General features: G+C 43.9%; 1 pseudogene; it reads left to right on the top strand.

Moving 5' to 3' along the window:
- The window catches only part of LOC135539274 (protein NEL-like), an 89,318-nt pseudogene that overhangs the window by 19,069 nt on the left and 49,201 nt on the right, over positions 1-21,048 (top strand).

The following is a 21,048-nucleotide window of genomic DNA, read 5'->3' as shown; positions in this document are numbered from 1 at the left end:
CTCCTCTACTCCCTCCTCTACTCCCTCCTCTCCTCCCTCCTCTACTCCCTCCTCTACTCCCCTCCTCTACTCCCCTCCTCCCCCTCCTCTACTCCCCTCCTCCTCCCCTCCTCTACTCCCCTCCTCCCCTCCTCTCCTCCTTCCTCCCCTACTCTCCTCTACTCCCCCTCCCCTCCTCTCCCCTCCTCTACTCCCCCTCCCCTCCCCTTCTCCCTCCCCTCCTCTACTCCCCCCCCTCCTCTCTCCCCTCTCCCGCCTCCCCTTCTCCCCTCCTCTACTCCCCTCCTCTTCTCCCCTCCTCTACTCCCCTCCTCTTCTCCCCTCCCCTCCTCTCCCTTCTCCCCTCCTCTTCTCCCTCCTCTTCTCCCTCCTCTTCTCCCCCGCCTCTACTCCCCTCCTCTTCTCCCCTCCTCTCCCCTCCTCTCTCCCCTCCTCTTCTCCCCCCTCCTCTCCTCCCTCCTCTTCCCCCCCTCTCCCCCCTACTCCCCTCCCCTCCTCTACTCCCCCCTCCCCTCCTCTCCCTCTCCCCTCCTCTTCTCCCCCTACCCCTCTACTCCCCCTCTCTACTCCCCTCCTCTACTCCCCTCCTCCCTTCTCCCCTCCTCCTCCTCCTCCTCCTCCCCCTCTACTCCCCTCCTCTCCCCCTCCTCTACTCCTACTCCCTCCTCTTCTCCCCTCCTCCCCCTCTCCTCTCCTCTACTCCCCTCCTCTACTCCCCTCCTCTTCTCCCCCTCCTCTCCTCTACTCCCCTCCTCTACTCCCCTCCTCTCTCTCCCCTCCTCTACTCCCCTCCTCCTCTTCCCTCCCTACTCCCCCTCCTTCTCCCTCTCTTCTCCCCTCCTCTTCTCTGCAGAATGAACAGAACATTACAGAATGAACAGAACATAGAATGAAAGGAGATGAGGAAATAAACAGATAGTGAGAGAAAGAGAGAAAGAGAGGTAGAGCGAGGGAGAGTGAGAGAGAGAGAGAAATAGCGAGCTAGAGAGGGAGAGAGAGGTAGAGCAAAGGAGAGTGAGAGAAAAGAGAGCGAGGGAGAGAGAGAAAGAGGTAGAACGAGGGAGAGTGAGAGAGAAATAGCGAGCTAGAGAGGGAGAGAGAGAGGTAGAGCAAAGGAGAGTGAGAGAAATAGAGAGGTAGAGCGAGGGAGAGTGAGAGAAAGGGAGGGGGTAGTAATCCCAGTATTGCCTGGTTGTTTCAGAGGCTCAGCAGTCAGCACTGGTTGTTCTATATGATTATCTCTGCTGTTGCAGGTGTAGCTATAGACTGAACAGGAGAGAGAATCACACAGCTTTTAATAACAGACCAGATGTGGTAGCATAGCTATAGACTGAACAGGAGAGAGAATTAAAAGCTGTGTGATTCTCTCTGCTGTTCAGTCTATAACTATAGCTACCACATCTGGTCTGTTATTAAAAGCTGTGTGATTCTCTCTGCTGTTCAGTCTGTAACTATAGCTACCACATCTGGTCTGTTATTAAAAGCTGTGTGATTCTCTCTGCTGTTCAGTCTGTAACTATAGCTACCACAATAAAGGCTTATATTGTATTGAAACGCATCTATTTCAATGTATATGTCTACAGACTGGGGTGAACATGGAGCTTTTGAATTGACTGTTGTGACCTTGACAGACAGTGGTTGACGATGTGAATAGAATGGGTTTAAAGAGGATGTTGCTTTGCTTTTCAAAGAACCTGGCGGTCTGTCAGTATAAATGTAAAAATATCCTCCACAAGCTAATATTCTGTTTTCAAACATATTTGTTTTGACATGGGGGATCGTATTTGGCTGTTTGAAAATTCAAAATGGGATGTCATGATTCCGGAGTTGTGCGTTGCAAAATCACTGAAGACTTCATCTTACCCCAGGAGCAGCGCCGTGCATCTCGTAGTGACAGCACCACCATAGGGATGAGTTAGATCATGGAGATTGAAGATCCCATTCCATTATAGGCTACAAGCTGCATGAATACTCATCGGCGTGTGTGTGTTTGTGTGCTAGAGGCACTCTGAGGTTTTCCATCATTCAATGAACAGTGTTCTATAAAAGAGAGAGCACTTTGCTGTGACACTTCATCCAGATACCTTCAAGTCAAATCTAATCCAAATTACATTTTATTTGTCACATGCCCTGAATACAACAGTTGTAGACCGTGAAATGCTTACTTACAAGCCCTTAACCAACAATGCACTTTTAAGAAAATAGAATTAAGAAAATATTAAATAAATAAACTATGAAAATAGTCCGGGAGCAGTCGTATGGCTTGGGGTAGAAGGTGTTAAGGAGCCTTTTGAACCTAAACTTGGCGCTCCGGTACCGATCTTTCGACAATTTCTTGGATGTTCTTGATGGTGCAACTGTAGAATTGTTTGAGGATCTGGGGACATATGCCAAATGTTTTCAGTCTCCTGAGGGGGAAAAGGCCCATTTCTTGGTGTGTTTGGACCAAGATAGTTTGTTGGTGATGTGGACAACAAGGAACTTGAAACTCTCGACCCGCTCCACTTCAGCCCCGTCAACGTAAATGGGTGTCTGTTCGGTCCAAAATCAGCTCCTTTGTCTTGCTCACATTGAGGGAGAGGTTGTTGGTCTGGCACCACACTGCCAGGTATTTGGCCTCCACCCTATAGGCTGTCTAATCGTTGTCGGTGGTCGGGCCTACCACCATTGTGTCGTCAGCAAATATAATGATGGTGTTGGAGTCTTGCTTGGCTACGCAGTTGTGGGTGAACAGGGAGTACAGGAGGGGACTAAGCGCACACCCCTGAGGTGCCCCCGTGTTGAGGATCAGCGTGACAGATGTGTTACCTACTCTTACCACCTGCAGTCAGCCCGTCAGGAAGTCCAGGATCCAGTTGCAGAGGGAGGTGTTTAGTCCCAAGTTCCTTAGCTTAGTGATGAGCTTTGTGAGCACTATGGTGTTGAACGCTAAGCTGCAGTCAATGAACAGCCTTCTAACAGCAGTCAGCTGTCAGGTGTTCCTTTTGTCCAGGAGGGAAAGGACAGTGTGGTGTGCAATAGAGATTACGTCATCTGTGGATCTGTTGTGGCGGTATGTGAATTGGAGTGGGTCTAGGGTTTCTGGGATGATGGTGTCGAGTTGAGCCATGATCAGCCTTTCAAAGCACTTCATGGCTACAGACGTGATATTTACGGGGCTGTAGTCATTTAGTCAGGTTACCTTCACTTTCTTGGGCACAGGGACTATGGTGGTCTGCTTGAAACATGTAGATTTTTCAGACTGGTTGAAAATGTCAGTGAAGACACTTGCCAGTTGGACCGTGCATGCTCTGAGTACACATCCTCGTAATCCGTCTGGCCCAGCGGCCTTGTGAATTTTGATCCGTTGAAAGATCTCGCTCACATCAGCTACGAAGAGCGTGATCACACAGTCGTTTGGAAAAGCTGGTGCTCTCATACATGCTTCAGTGTCGCTTGCCTCTAAACGAGCATAAAAGGAATTTAGCCAATCGGGTAGGCTTGCGTCACTGGGCAGCTCGTGGCTGTGTTTCCCTAAAAGTTTACAAGCCCTGCCACATCCGACGAGCATCGGAGCCGGTGTCGTAGGATTCAATCTTAGTCCTGTATTGACGCTTTCCCTGTTTGACGGTTCGTCTGAGGGCATAGTGGGATTTCTTATAAGAATCCCGATTAGTATCCTGCTCCTTGAAAGAAGCAGCTCTAGTCTTTAGCTCAGTGAAGATGTTGCCTGTAATCCATGGCTTCTTGTTGGGATATGTACGGTCACTGAGGGGACAACGTCGTTGATGCAATTACTGATGAAGCCGGTGACTTGGTTTACTCCTCAATGCCACTGGATGAATCCCGGAACATATTTCAGTCTGTGCTAGCAAAACAGTCCTGTAGCGTAGCATCAGTGTCATCGGACCACTTCCATTTTGAGCGAGTCACTCGTACTTCCTGCTTCAGTATTTGTTGTAAGCAAGAATCAGGAGGTTAGAATTATGGTCAGATTTTCCAAATGGAGGGCGAAGGGGAGCTTTGTATATGTCTCTGTGTGTGGAGTAAAGGTGGTCTTGAGTTTTTTATCCTCTGGTTGCACATGTGACTTGTTCAAACAGAGGGTCCTACCTGGAACCAAAATTGTTTCTACCTGGAACCAAAAAGGGTTATCCTATTGGGACAGCCGAAGAAACCTTTTGGAACCAGGGTTCTTCGGCTGGGGAGAACGGATCTGACGGCACTCTAATTTAAAATAGATTTCTCTGTTTGAATGATTCTAAAACTGTTAAAACGTTCTATGACGATGCAGCATAGTCACCTTCCTTGAACGGAAATAAAAGAGAAGTGTTAAAGCCTAAGGGTTGGGAAGAGATCTGTCAAGCATGGGCATGATTTAGGAAAGACAACTGATCCTCTTTAACAGTTAAATCATCCACCAACTCTGGTTAGAGAGAAAGGATTTGCGGCTATATATTGAGCAGACTGTTGCAAACAGACAACATGGTTTTCAAAGCTTTAGGCCAATGCACAGAAGAGCATGGGAGGATTTGAACTGTCAATTGATTGTGAAAATTATAGTGAACCATGCAGGTTATAATGCCTGAAGAAAGCCAAACAGCTGGTGGGTAGCCTAACCCCAAGACCCAGAACCAGGTGTTGAATGCCCTGGCAGCTACTCAATTTGATGTAACAGTCTATCATAAGATACTAGCTAGTGGTTGATGCAACAGTCTATCATAAGAGACTAGCTAGTGGTTGATGCAACAGTCTATCATAAGAGACTAGCTGGTGGTTGATGCAACAGTCTATCATAAGAGACTAGCTAGTGGTTGATGCAACAGTCTATCATAAGAGACTAGCTGGTGGTTGATGCAACAGTCTATCATAAGAGACTAGCTGGTGGTTGATGCAACAGTCTATCATAAGAGACTAGCTGGTGGTTGATGCAACAGTCTATCATAAGAGACTAGCTGGTGGTTGATGCAACAGTCTATCATAAGAGACTAGCTGGTGGTTGATGTAACAGTCTATCATAAGAGACTAGCTGGTGGTTGATGTAACAGTCTATCATAAGATACTAGCTGGTGGTTGATGCAACAGTCTAACAGTCTATCATAAGAGACTAGCTGGTGGTTGATGTAACAGTCTATCATAAGAGACTAGCTGGTGGTTGATGTAACAGTCTATCATAAGAGACTAGCTGGTGGTTGATGTAACAGTCTATCATAAGAGACTAGCTGGTGGTTGATGCAACAGTCTATCATAAGAGACTAGCTGGTGGTTGATGTAACAGTCTATCATAAGAGACTAGCTGGTGGTTGATGAAACAGTCTATCATAAGAGACTAGCTGGTGTTTGATGTAACAGTCATAAGAGACTAGCAGAGATAACAGAGCAGGCGAGAGGTCATGATCAGCTCCTGCATTTTTCAGCATTTTCAGCATTTCTTTAAAAAAGATGGATTTTGATTTTTTTTGTCAGGAACATATACAGGATGCTACCGTCTACAACATAACCTTTACTCCAAATCAAAACTCAAAACCTGCAACCTGATTTTGGATGGAATTACGGAATCACCTGGACAACTACCAAGGAGTATTATTCCAAAACTATACAGCAAACTCTCTGGAGAACAACAGAAACCTGAAAACACCATCCAACCTGGAACTGAGTGAGTAATGTTTAGTCTGAAACGATATTTTATTTCCAAAAGCTAAGAAGACAAATACATTACATTATTTTATAAGGACTGAATGCTAAATGAAGGCTGCCAAACTTGATACAACTTCAACTAGGACTGACGTGTCAAGTGAGAGGTGTCAAAGCCCTTTAGCCCAACAATGGCAGGAGAGTCTAACAGTCTACTCCAACCAAATGGAGAGGCCTTAGAAGCTTCCTCTCGCTGTTCAGAGATAATTAAAATACAGTACCCTGTGTATGTAAAGAATGATAAGGCAAGAAAAGATCTCAAGAAGCCTTATGGAAAATCAAGAGACACTTTTTGCTGACTATTTCAAAAATGGGAACATCAGCAACCTTATCTTCCACACAAACCATCCCCTGGCATGGCACAGTGCTATATTAGCACACTACCCCTTTGTTAAGAGAGGGGGGGTTAAAGAGGGGTGGAAACTCAGGATACTTGACAGCGAGGACTCTGAGTCAGCTAATATCAATCTCTATAAGTCTGGAACAGTAATGGTACAGGGCAACCCCAAACAGTTTCAGCTGGACTTTCACCTAATCAAAGAATTAACCCAGCAGGAGAAGCTCTCCCTTGAGAAAGATACCCCCACCCCGAAAGGGTCAGACCAGACCTCTTCATTATATAACCCCACAGACGAGCCACCCCCAGCGGAAAGCCAACCTCCCAGCACAGAGTACTACCCTCTCATTGAAATTAAGGATACATTTCCCCAGCTGGAGGTAAGGCAGGTGTTTAGCTGGAACAGCAGGTGATTACACTCCAGTCAGCACAGACCCAGACAACAGTCCAGCACAACAACACTCTCTTAACCAGACCCAGAGTGCTGGAGGTGGAGAGAGACATCTGCACTCTCGACAGTGGTGAGACAACTTCAACAGGAGAAAGAGCAGGAGCAGGAGAAGAACAGAGCACTAGAGGAGAGGATCAGACTGCTGGAGGAGAGGGTGAGGGGGATGGCGTGTGACAGAGAACAACCCACTAGAGAGGTGGCCACCCCCGCAGAGAAGCTAGCAGAACAGCCCACCTCAGCACCCTACAAAAGTCTCGACACCACAGCAGTCCACACCAAACCCTGACCATAGCGTCGATATCACAGCAGAACAGACAAATTAAGAACCCCAAGCCCAGGGGCTCTCACCCCCTCTGAGCCACCGTGATAGCCCTCCTGACAACCCCCCCACCACCCACTGAGGACATACACAAGACACAGATTGTACTCCTTATGGACTCAAATGGGAAATATATACAAGACAAAAAACTTTTTCCCAAACACAGTGTGTCTAAACTCTGGTGTCCAAACACCCAGCATGCCCTCGATCTTCTGTCTGAGGACCAACTAGTTCACCCAGCCACATAATAATACACACAGGCACAAACGACCTGAGAACACAGCAGGAAAGGGTGGCCACAGCACTGAAGGGAGTGATTGAAAAAGCTTCTTCTACTTTCCCCAACGCACAAGTAGTTATCTCCACCCTGCTACCACGAAAAGACTTCCACCCTGCCACAATACAGCGGGTAAACACAAGTATTTCCTGTGGCTGTGCCTCAAAACCAAATGTCTTCCTGGCTCACCACTCCACCCTGGACTTGAACAACCTCTTTGACCAGGTCCACCTCTACAAGGCAGCAGTGCCCACCTTTGCCCGGACTCTAAAGGACATCGCCCTCAAACGTATCTCCAACACTTCACACAGGAGCAACAGACCAATAGACATCTTAACAGAGACAAAAATCCTCCTGTGTGCTACCTATATCCCCCCACTAGAATCCCCATACTTTAATGAAGACAGCTTCTCCATCCTGGAGGGGGAAATCAATCATTTCCAGGCTCAGGGATATGTACTAGTCTGTGGCGACCTGAATGCCAGAACCGGACAAGAACCTGACACCCTCAGCACACAGGGGGACAAACACAGCATTCCCTCCCCCATATGCCCACCTAGGCACAACTATGACAACATAACCAACAAAAATGGGTCCCAACTCCTGCAGCTCTGTCGAACGCTGGGTGTGTACATAGTCAATGGTAGGCTTCGAGGGGACTCCTATGGAAGGTACACCTATAGCTCATTCTTGGCAGTAGTACTGTAGACTACTTTATCACTGACCTCAACCCAGAGTCTCTCAGAGCGTTCACAGTCAGGCCACTGACACCCCTATCAGACCACAGCAAAATCACAGTTTACTTGAAAAGAGCAATACTCAATCATGAGGCATCAAAGCCAAAGGAACTGAGTAACATTAAGAAATGCTATAGATGGAAGGAATGCAGTTTGGCAACCTACCAAAAAACAATTAGGCAACAACAAATTCAACCCCTTTTAGACAATTTCCTGGGTAAAACGTTCCACTGTAATAGTGTAAACTTGGCAGAAGAAAATCTTAACAGTATATTTGACCTCTCAGCTTCCCTATCAAATCTAAAAATCTCAAATCTGAAAATGAACAACAATGACAAATGGTTTGATGAAGAATGCAAAATCTAAGAAAGAAATTGAGAAACCTGTCCAACCAAAAACATAGAGACCCGGAAAACCTGAGTCTACGCCTTCACTATGGTGAATCACTAAAACAATACAGAAATACACTACGGAAAAAGAAGGAACAGCACGTCAGAAATCAACTCAATATAATTGAAGAATCCATAGACTCTAACCACTTCTGGGAAAATTGGAAAACAACAACACGAAGAATTATCTATCCAAAATGGAGATGTATGGGTAAACCACTTCTCCAATCTTTTTGGCTCTATAACAAAGAACAAAGAACAAAAACATATACATGATCAAATACAGATCTTAGAATCAACTATTAAAGACTCCCAGAACCCACTGGATTCTCCAATTACCTTGAATGAGTTACAGCACAAAATAAAAACCCTCCAACCCAAAAAGGCCTGTGGTGTTGATGGTATCCTCAATGAAATGATCAAATATACAGACAACAAATTCCAATTGGCTATACTAAAAGTCTTTAACATCATCCTTAGCTCTGGCATCTTCCCCAATATTTGGAACCAAGGACTGATCACCCCAATCCACAAAAATGGAGACAACTTTGACCCCAATAACCACCATGGGATATGCGTCAACAGCAACCTTGGGAAAATCCTCTGCATTATCATTAACAACAGACTTTTTCCTCAGTGAAAACAATGTACTGAGCAAATGTCAAATTGGCTTTCTACCAAATTACCGTACAACAGACCATGTATTCACCCTGCAAACCCTAATTGACAAACAAACAAACCAAAACAAAGGCAAAGTCTTCTCATGCTTTGTTGATTTCAAAAAAGCCTCTGACTCAATTTGGTATGAGGGTCTGCTATACAAATTGATTGAAAGTGGTGTTGGGGGTAAAACATACAACATTATAAAATCCATGTACACAAACAGCAAGTGTGCAGTTAAAATAGGAGAAGAGTCCACTAAGCAAGCTGGTCCTGGGGCTCTGTTCAGAAACAGACCCCACAGAGTCCCAGGACAGCAACACAATTAGACCCAACCAAATCATGAGAAAACAAAAAGATAATTACTTGGAAATATTTTTTTTTTAAACAGAGCAAACTAGAATGCTATTTGGCCCTAAACAGAGAGTACACAGTGGCAGAATACCTGACCACTGTGACTGACCCAAACTTCAGGAAAGCTTTGACTATGTACAGACTCGATGAACATAGCCTTGCTATTGAGAAAGGCCGCCATAGGCAGACATGGCTCTCAAGAGAAGACTATTTGTGCTATGTGCACACTGCCCACAAAATGAGATGGAAACTGAGCTGCACTTCCTAACCTTCTGCCCAATGTATAACCATATTAGAGACACATATTTCCCTCAGATTACACAGATCCACAAAGAATTTGAAAACAAACCCAATTTTGATAAACTCCCATATCTACTGGGTGAAATTCCACAGTGTGCCATCACAGCAGCAAGATTTGTGACCTGTTACCACAAGAAAAGGGCAACCAGTGAAGAACAAACACCATTGTAAAATACAACCCATATTTATGCTTATTTATTTTCCCTTGTGTACTTTAACCATTTGTACATTGTTACAACACTGTGTATATTATCTACCTGACTTGCTTTGGCAATGTTAACACATGTTTCCCATGTCAATAAAGGCCATTGAATTGAATTGACAAGTTGGTGGGTGATGTAACAGAGACTAGTTGGTGGTTAATGTAACAGAGACTAGTTGGTGGGTGATGAAAGAGAGACTAGTTGGTGGTTGATGAAACAGAGACTAATTGGTGGTTGATGTAACAGAGACTAGTTGGTGGGTGATGTAACAGAGACTAGTTAGTGGGTGATTTAATAGAGACTAGTTGGTGGGTGATGAAACAGAGACTAGTCGGTGGGTGATGTAACAGAGACTAGTTGGTGGTTGATGAAACAGAGACTAGTTGGTGGGTGATGTAACAGGGACTAGTTGGTGGGTGATGTAACAGAGACTAGTTGGTGGTTGATGTAACAGAGACTAGTTGGTGGGTGATGAAAGAGAGACTAGTTGGTGGTTGATGAAACAGAGACTAATTGATGGGTGATGTAACAGAGACTAGTTGGTGGGTGATGAAAGAGAGACTAGTTGGTGGTTGATGAAACAGAGACTAGTTGGTGGGTGATGTAACAGAGACTAGTTGGTGGGTGATGTAACAGAGACTAGTTGGTGGGTGATGTAACAGAGACTAGTTGGTGGGTGATGTAACAGAGACTAGTTGTGGTGTGATGTAACAGAGACTAGTTGGTGGTTAATGTAACAGAGACTAGTTGGTGGTTGATGTAAAAGAGACTAGTTGGTGGTTAATGTAACAGACTAGTTGGTGGTGTGATGTAACAGAGACTAGTTGGTGGGTGATGTAACAGAGACTAGTTAGTGGGTGATTTAACAGAGACTAGTTGTTGGTTGATGAAACAGAGACTAGTTGGTGGGTGATGTAACAGAGACTAGTTGATGGGTGATGTAACAGAGACTAGTTGGTGGTTAATGTAACAGAGACTAGTTGGTGGGTGATTTAACATAGACTAGTTGGTGGTTGATGTAACAGAGACTAGTTGTGGTGTGATGTAACAGAGACTAGTTGGTGGTTAATGTAACAGAGACTAGTTGGTGGTTGATGTAAAAGAGACTAGTTGGTGGTTAATGTAACAGACTAGTTGGTGGTGTGATGTAACAGAGACTAGTTGGTGGGTGATGTAACAGAGACTAGTTAGTGGGTGATTTAACAGAGACTAGTTGTTGGTTGATGAAACAGAGACTAGTTGGTGGGTGATGTAACAGAGACTAGTTGATGGGTGATGTAACAGAGACTAGTTGGTGGTTAATGTAACAGAGACTAGTTGGTGGGTGATTTAACATAGACTAGTTGGTGGTTGATGTAACAGAGACTAGTTGGTGGTTGATGTAACAGAGACTAATTGGTGGGTGATGTAACAGAGACTAGTTGGTGGGTGATGTAACAGAGACTAGTTGTGGTTAATGTAACAGAGACTAGTTGGTGGTTAATGTAACAGACTAGTTGGTGGTGTGATGTAACAGAGACTAGTTGGTGGGTGATGTAACAGAGACTAGTTGGTGGGTGATGAAAGAGAGACTAGTTGGTGGTTGATGAAACAGAGACTAGTTGGTGGGTGATGTAACAGAGACTAGTTGGTGGTTGATGAAACAGAGACTAATTGATGGGTGATGTAACAGAGACTAGTTGGTGGGTGATGAAAGAGAGACTAGTTGGTGGTTGATGAAACAGAGACTAGTTGGTGGGTGATGTAACAGAGACTAGTTGGTGGGTGATGTAACAGAGACTAGTTGGTGGGTGATGTAACAGAGACTAGTTGGTGGGTGATGTAACAGAGACTAGTTGGTGGGTGATGTAACAGAGACTAGTTGTGGTGTGATGTAACAGAGACTAGTTGGTGGTTAATGTAACAGAGACTAGTTGGTGGTTGATGTAAAAGAGACTAGTTGGTGGTTAATGTAACAGACTAGTTGGTGGTGTGATGTAACAGAGACTAGTTGGTGGGTGATGTAACAGAGACTAGTTAGTGGGTGATTTAACAGAGACTAGTTGTTGGTTGATGAAACAGAGACTAGTTGGTGGGTCATGTAACAGAGACTAGTTGATGGGTGATGTAACAGAGACTAGTTGGTGGTTAATGTAACAGAGACTAGTTGGTGGGTGATTTAACATAGACTAGTTGGTGGTTGATGTAACAGAGACTAGTTGTGGTGTGATGTAACAGAGACTAGTTGGTGGTTAATGTAACAGAGACTAGTTGGTGGTTGATGTAAAAGAGACTAGTTGGTGGTTAATGTAACAGACTAGTTGGTGGTGTGATGTAACAGAGACTAGTTGGTGGGTGATGTAACAGAGACTAGTTAGTGGGTGATTTAACAGAGACTAGTTGTTGGTTGATGAAACAGAGACTAGTTGGTGGGTGATGTAACAGAGACTAGTTGATGGGTGATGTAACAGAGACTAGTTGGTGGTTAATGTAACAGAGACTAGTTGGTGGGTGATTTAACATAGACTAGTTGGTGGTTGATGTAACAGAGACTAGTTGATGGTTGATGTAACAGAGACTAATTGGTGGGTGATGTAACAGAGACTAGTTGGTGGGTGATGTAACAGAGACTAGTTGTGGTTAATGTAACAGAGACTAGTTGGTGGTTTATGTAAAAGAAACTAGTTGGTGGTTAATGTAACAGACTAGTTGGTGGTGTGATGTAACAGAGACTAGTTGGTGGGTGATGTAACAGAGACTAGTTAGTGGGTGATTTAACAGAGACTAGTTGTTGGTTGATGAAACAGAGACTAGTTGGTGGGTGATGTAACAGAGACTAGTTGTGGTTAATGTAACAGAGACTAGTTGGTGGTTTATGTAAAAGAAACTAGTTGGTGGTTAATGTAACAGACTAGTTGGTGGTGTGATGTAACAGAGACTAGTTGTTGGTTGATGAAACTGAGACTAGTTGGTGGGTGATGTAACAGAGACTAGTTGATGGGTGATGTAACAGAGACTAGTTGGTGGTTAATGTAACAGAGACTAGTTGGTGGGTGATGTAACAGAGACTAGTTGGTGGGTGATGGAACAGAGACTAGTTAGTGGGTGATTTAATAGAGACTAGTTGGTGGGTAATGTAACAGAGACTAGTTGGTGGGTGATGAAAGAGAGACTAGTTGGTGGTTGATGAAACAGAGACTAGTTGGTGGGTGATGTAACAGAGACTAGTTGTGGTGTGATGTAACAGAGACTAGTAGGTGGTTAATGTAACAGAGACTAGTTGGTGGTTGATGTAAACGAGACTAGTTGGTGGTTAATGTAACAGACTAGTTGGTGGTGTGATGTAACAGAGACTAGTTGGTGGGTGATTTAACAGAGACTAGTTGTTGGTTGATGAAACAGAGACTAGTTGGTGGGTGATGTGACAGAGACTAGTTGGTGGGTGATGAAAGAGAGACTAGTTGGTGGTTGATGAAACAGAGACTAATTGGTGGTTGATGTAACAGAGACTAGTTGGTGGGTGATGGAACAGAGACTAGTTAGTGGGTGATTTAATAGAGACTAGTTGGTGGGTGATGAAACAGAGACTAGTTGGTGGGTGATGTAACAGAGACTTGTTGGTGGGTAATGTAACACAGACTAGTTGGTGGTTAATGTAACAGAGACTAGTTGGTGGGTGATGAAAGAGAGACTAGTTGGTGGGTGATGAAACAGAGACTAATTGGTGGTTGATGTAACAGAGACTAGTTGGTGGGTGATGAAAGAGAGACTAATTGATGGGTGATGTAACAGAGACTTGTTGGTGGGTGATGAAAGAGAGACTAGTTGGTGGTTGATGAAAGAGAGACTAGTTGGTGGGTGATGAAAGAGAGACTAGTTGGTGGTTAATGTAACAGAGAATAGTTGGTGGTTGATGTAAAAGAGACTAGTTGGTGGTTAATGTAACAGACTAGTTGGTGGTGTGATGTAACAGAGACTAGTTGGTGGGTGATGTAACAGAGACTAGTTAGTGGGTGATTTAACAGAGACTAGTTGTTGGTTGATGAAACAGAGACTAGTTGGTGGGTGATGTAACAGAGACTAGTTGATGGGTGATGTAACAGAGACTAGTTGGTGGTTGATTAAACAGAGACTAGTTGGTGGGTGATGTAACAGAGACTAGTTGGTGGTTGATGTAACAGAGACTAGTTGATGGGTGATGTAACAGAGACTAGTTGGTGGGTGGAATACACAACAGTTCATCACTTTCAATGTTCTAGACATTGGGGGGTCCACTATAGAGCTATATCCTATGGTATATGCTATAGACTAGGAAGGACCAGGTCTAGGCTTCATCTTTGTGATGGACACTGGTTCTTAATTGTATCGACTGGGGGAGGGTCTGGGTCTTTGTTGGTCCTTATTGACCTTCCTGTAACAGTCTGTTTGACCCGTTGGTCTGTATTCCAGATATTGATGAGTGTGCTGAGGGAAAGCACTACTGCAGAGAGAACACCATGTGTGTCAATACTCCAGGATCCTTCATGTGCATCTGCACATCTGGATACATCCGGATCGATGACTATTCCTGCACAGGTGAGCCAACCGCACACACACACACACACAGACATACAGACACACCAGTCAAACACATACATCTGCATGGGCACACACACACATACACACTGCAGGACTGACTTCAACAAAGGACAGTACTATTGACCAGAGTAAAGCTACTTTACCTTACATTGCATGATTTGACATCAGGGTTGTTTGTTTGAGAAGTGGGCTTACATTAGAGGTTAGCTGGTCTTATGATCTGGTCTTATGTTCATGACTAATTCAAACATGTCTGCTCTAACCTCAGAGGACCTTGAGAGAAAGAGAGAGAGAGAGAGAGAGAGAGAGAGACTAAGTGGGGTTGACACGGCACATTTGCTGTGGATCGGTAATTAAAAAGATAATATCTCTAATGCTAGGTGATTTAGCTCCTTCACACTGGAAGCAGATGGCATGGAGTTTAGTCACAGCTTCTATCTGTTCTGTTCCTTTGGTAAGTGACGGAGCTCTCTGTACAAAATTACTTTATTACTAGAACGACTTTATTACTAATCGTGACTTCATTACTAAATCATGCTGTGAAACCAACAGGAAAGACTAGCCAAAGACACATTTCCACATTGCTGGGACAAAATGTTCCATTGTTCTTATTTAGATATTTTATAACACATTTGTTTGTTCACATATGTTATTATAATTTGGTAGATGCTGTGGGATGTTGCGACTGTGGAGACTTTGCAATTCCCACATATGCCTCTGGGAATAGCATTGCTTCCTCAGGCAACTGAATAGCATAGGGGCTATGATGATGTTAACATTTAAAAGTTGTTTCATTTGGTATCTCATCTCCAGGCTGTTTCCCTCATAGTTATCTCTTTGAAAATCCAATTGTTCTGCTAACACAACCTGTCGCTTTGATGGTTATCTCAATTGTAAATTGACTGGCTTCCAGTTGAAGCTCGCATCCGCTACAAGACCATGGTGCTTGCCTACGGAGCTGTGAGGGGAACGGCACCGCAGTACCTCCAGGCTCTGATCAGGCCCTACACCCAAACAAGGGCACTGCGTTCATCCACCTCTGGCCTGCTCGCCTCCCTACCACTGAGGAAGTACAGTTCCCGCTCAGCCCAGTCAAAACTGTTCGCTGCTCTGGCCCCCCAATGGTGGAACAAACTCCCTCACGACGCCAGGACAGCGGAGTCAATCACCACCTTCCGGAGACACCTGAAACCCCACCTCTTTAAGGAATACCTAGGATAGGATAAAGTAATCCTTCTCACCCCCCCTTAAATGATTTAGATGCACTATTGTAAAGTGGCTGTTCCACTGGATGTCATAAGGTGAATTCACCAATTTGTAAGTCGCTCTGGATAAGAGCGTCTGCCAAATGACTTAAAAATGTAAATGTAAATGTTTCATACAGTACCACATCACTTTACTATTCTGTGTATGGTGACGTTATTAATTACACTTTGGATGGTAAAACAATACACCCGCTCACAACAAAGATACAGGTGTCCTTCCTAACTCAGTTCCCGGAGAGGAAGGAAACTGCAAAGGGAATTCACCATGAGGCCAATGGCGACTTTAAAACAGTTACAGAGTTTAATGGCTGTGAAAAATGAAGATGGATCAACAACATTGTAGTTACTCCACAATATTGACCAAATGACAGCCTGAAAAAGAAGGAATCCTGTACAGACTAAACATATTCCAAAACATGCATCCTGTTAGCAGTAAGGCACTAAAGTAAAACTGCAAAGAAATGTGGCAAAGAAATTAACTTTATGTCCCGAATACAGTGTTATGTTTAGGGACATTCCAACACAACACATCACTGAGTACCACTCTTCATATTTTCAGACATGGCGTTGGCAGCATCATGTTATGGGTATGCTTGTCATCGGCAAGGACTAGCAAGGTTTTGGGGGGGATAAAATTAATGGAATAGAGCTAAGGAAAAACTGGTTCAGTCTGCTTTCCACCAGACACTGGGAGATGAATTCACCTTTCAGCAGGACAATAACCTAAAACACAAGGCCAGATATACACTGGAGTTGCTTATCAAGACGAATGTTCCTGAGTGGCCTAGTTACAATTTTGACTTAAATCGACTAGAAAATGTCTGTCTAGCAATGATCAACAACCAACTTGACAGAGCTTGAAGAATGTGCAAATATTGTACAATCCAGATGTGCAAAGCTCCTTTAAAGACCTACCCAGAAAGACTCACAGCTATAATCACTGCCAAAGGTGATTCTAACATGTATGGATTGACTCAGGGTGTGAATACTTATGTAAATGAGATATTTCTCTATTTCATTATCAATACATTTGCAAAAATGTCTAAAAACATGTTTTCACTTTGTCATTGGAGGTATTGTGATGTCATTTTGAGGTATTGTGATGTCATTATGAGGTATTGTGTGTAGATGGGTGAGAAAAAAAATCTATTGACTAGGCTATAACATAGAGAGAAGAGTTGGCTATGTCACATAGCTACAGATCTGGGACCAGGCTATAACATAGAGAGAAGAGTTGGCTATGTCACATAGCTACAGATCTGGGACCAGGCTATAACATAGAGAGAAGAGTTGGCTATGTCACATAGCTACAGATCTGGGACCAGGCTATAACATAGAGAGAAGAGTTGGCTATGTCACATAGCTACAGATCTGGGACCAGGCTATAACATAGAGAGAAGAGTTGGCTATGTCACATAGCTACAGATCTGGGACCAGGCTATAACATAGAGAGAAGAGTTGGCTATGTCACATAGCTACAGATTTGGGACCAGGCTAATCCTAAAGCGTTGCACTCAATAGATACTGAATGTGTCCTAAACATAGAAGCCCCTTTGGCTCATTACATTTAGTTCCAGGATTCAGTGAAATGCCATGAATCCATTAGATATTGTGTGGAGACTGGTGTCCATGAGTCAAACTGTTAGTTTCCAGCCACAACATTATAAATAGCTGAAAAGTTGATATGTGTATAATGCCACCAGGTTTCTCCTCTCCTCTCCTCTCCTCTCCTCTCCTCTCCTCTCCTCTCCTCTCCTCTCCTCTCCTCTCCTCTCCTCTCCTCTCCTCTCCTCTCCTCTCCTCTCCTCTCCTCTCCTCTCCTCTCCTCTCCTCTCACAATGAGAAGCCATTTATATTCTCCCCAGTGAAATGATAGATAAACAGCAATGTTTTAATGATTGGAGCTACTTGTCTATCCTTGTAATTACATCAGCTAAAGTGGCAGGGGCTGGTAGATTACATCGTCCAAGAACCAGGAAAACATTAGCATTGAAATGATTTATTTGTCTTATCACAGCTCGCACAATATGATTCATATTTTAGCCACTACGCTCTGGCAATATTAATGACCCAGTGTTTACAGCAGTGACAGAACACTAGTTTCTAGTTTCTAAATGACTCTTATTGTATAATATTAATGAACCAGTGTTTACAGCAGTGACAGAACACTAGTTTCTAGTTTCTAAATTACTCTTATTGTATAATTTTAATGACCCAGTGTTTACAGCAGTGACAGAACACTAGTTTCTAGTTTCTAAATGACTCTTACTGTATAATATTAGTTGACCCAGTGTTTACAGCAGTGACAGAACACTAGATTCTAGTTTCTAAATGACTCTTATTGTATAATATTAGTTGACCCAGTTATGACAGAACACTGTATAATATTTATTGTATAATATTTATGGACTTTTGATTAATTTGATCCATAATATGAAACATTGCCAAATTTACAAATCAGCAGTGACAGAACATCTAATAGATTCTAGTCTTCTAAATGACAGTCTTATTGTATAATATCTAATAGTTGACCAGACTCAGTTTACAGCAGTGACAGAACACTAGTTTCCAGATTAGTTTCTAAGACTAGAGCATCTAATAGAGACTGTAGACTAATAGTCTAGTTGACCAGTGTCAGACTAGAGCAGTCTTAGAGAGGAGACTGGGGTCCAGACTAGAGCAGTCTTGTAGAGAGGAGACTGGGGTCCAGATTAGAGCAGTCTAGTAGAGAGGAGACTGGTGTCCAGACTAGAGCAGTTTCCAGTGTCCAGACTAGACAGTCTTAGAGAGGAGACTGTAGACTAATATCTAGTTGTCCAGACTAGAGCATCTAGTCTTCCAGACTAGAGCAGTCTAGTGACAGAACAGTTTCTAGACTCTTGTAGTTTCCAGACTAGAGCATCTAATAGAGAGGAGATCAGTGTCCAGACTTAGTCTTTATAGACTATTTATGGACCAGTGTCCAGACTTCTTGTAGAGAGGAGACCGGTGTCCAGACTAGAGTAGTCTTGTAGAGAGACCGGTGTCCAGACTAGAATTCTTGTAGAGAGGAGACTTGATCCATAATATGAAACATTCTAGTAGAGAGTAGACCAAATAGTTCTTGTAGATGTCTAAAGTCTTGTAGAGGAGACTGGTGTCCAGACTAGAGCATCTAATAGAGTCCAGACTAGAGAGTCTGTAGTGTCCAGACTAGAGCATCTAATAGAGAGGAGACTGGGGTCCAGACTAGAGCAGTCTAGTAGAGAGGAGACCGGTGTCCAGACTAGAGCATCTAATAGAGAGGAGACTGGGGTCCAGACTAGAGCAGTCTAGTAGAGAGGAGATCAGTGTCCAGACTAGAGCAGTCTTGTAGAGAGGAGACTGGGGTCCAGACTAGAGCAGTCTAGTAGAGAGATCAGTGTCCAGACTAGAGCAGTCTTGTAGAGAGGAGACTGGGGTCAGACTAGAGCAGTCTAGTAGAGAGGAGATCAGTGTCCAGACTTGTAGAGCTAGAGTAGTCTAGTAGAGAGGAGACTGGGGTCCAGACTAGAGCAGTCTTGTAGAGAGGAGACTAGAGTAGTCTAGTAGAGAGGAGACTGGGGTCAGACTAGAGTAGTCTAGTAGAGAGGAGACTGGGGTCCAGACTAGAGCATCTAATAGAGAGGAGACTGGGGTCCAGACTAGAGTAGTCTTGTAGAGAGGAGACTGGGGTCCAGACTAGAGTAGTCTAGTAGAGAGGAGACTCCGGACTAGAGGGTCCAGACAGTCTAGTAGAGAGGAGACTGGGTAGAGCAGTCTAGTAGAGAGTAGACCAGTGTCCAGACTAGAGCAGTCTTGTAGAGAGGAGATCAGTGTCCAGACTAGAGCAGTCTTGTAGAGAGGAGACTGGGGTCCAGACTAGAGCAGTCTAGTATCACTGCTTTAAGGTAGCTGGTGACTGACAAGAGGTGTGTGTGTCTCTGTGTGTGTGTCTTTCTGTGTGTGTGTGTGTGTGTGTGTGTGTGTGTGTGTGTGTGTGTGTGTGTGTGTGTGTGTGTGTGTGTGTGTGTGTGTGTGTGTGTGTGTGTGTGTGTGTGTGTGTGTGTGTGTCTGTGTGTGTGTCTGTGTGTCTCTTTCTCTCTCTCTTTCTGTATGTGTGTGTGTATATGTGTGTATGTTTATGTGTGTGTCTCTCTCTGTTTGTCTCTATCTATTCACCAATATGTGCGATGTGTGTGTGTGTGTGTGTGTGTGTGTGTGTGTGTGTGTGTGTGTGTGTGTGTGTGTGTGTGTGTGTGTGTGTGTGTGTGTGTGTGTGTGTGTGTGTGTGTGTGTGTGTGTGTGTGTGTGTGTGTGTGTGTGTGTGTGTGTGTAGTGCCAGTGTTTAAGGGAGCTGTCAGGAGTTTCATAATGAATGTTCATCTGAAGGAAGCTCCACTGACAGCCTTAGCAGCAGGAAGGTGAAAACAACACAATACACTTTTTTCCAGATCTTTGTTTATGCATCAGGTTTTCTCTACTTGGGTGGGCGAGCTGACTTCAATACAACAGAAACTTAACTTAGTTGTTTTCATATAGATCCTGTTAAATTACACTGTTAAATTAAAGTGTTCTAATTCCTAATTGATAAAAATGAATTTAACGGTCAGTTGAGTGAAAACTCCATAGATGCTGTAAAGAGGTCAAGCGAACTCGACGAAAACAATGGAATTGTCATGGAAACGCAAGGGGAAAGGCTGTGAGGAAAGATCTCAAGTCTCCTCATTTCCCCCCAGCAACATGATCCTACATTTAGCTGGTTGGTTAAATGTGTATTTGACACTATGTTGAGGTGAAATCAGAGTATAATGCTGGTATGGAGGTTGACCCCAACACATGTTCATGTCATCGTCACCAATCAACTGCATTACAGTTAAAAAACGAATTTGACTCCCATCACCGATTTCTGTACGTTAGCTATGCTACTATCCTAACCAGCTTATACGAACAGGAGTTAGCATTTAGCAGTCACTTCTTCTAAACCACTTTATTCAGATCAGATCTGTTGAATGTGCACCAGTCCGCATTACATTGACTCCTTCACCCCATCTATAGCTCTCAGTTAGCATACGTAGCATACAGTTGCCTGTCAGTCAAAAAACATTTCTCAGCATGCATCAATCAATCAAAGGTATTTATAAAGCCTTTGTGACATCAGCTGATGTCACAAAGTACTTCTACAGAAACCCAACATAAAACCCCAGACAGCAAGCAATGCAGATGTAGAGGCACGGGTTACCTACTGCACTACAGCCATGCTAAGTGTTGTGATCCAACTCAGAGCCACAGATATCCAAGTACTGATTATTCTGGTTCTGATCCAGTTGAGGAACAGGTGCATGGATAAAAGACTGCTATCAGTCCCAGACCCAAACGCTACACTACTCTAATGACAGGTCTGGAACCAGTGTTCGGGCTCAGACAGGGATGTGGCTGTTGAGAGGTGTTATGCATGGCAGGTCTGAGAGCAGTATTAGTGGTCTGTTGAGAGGTGTTAGGTTCTGAGAGCAGTATTAGTGACTGAGG

This window comes from Oncorhynchus masou, unplaced genomic scaffold, assembly GCF_036934945.1.
Source record: "Oncorhynchus masou masou isolate Uvic2021 unplaced genomic scaffold, UVic_Omas_1.1 unplaced_scaffold_1672, whole genome shotgun sequence".
Lineage (NCBI taxonomy): Eukaryota > Metazoa > Chordata > Actinopteri > Salmoniformes > Salmonidae > Oncorhynchus > Oncorhynchus masou.
This window is presented reverse-complemented; position numbering and strand designations above follow the sequence as displayed.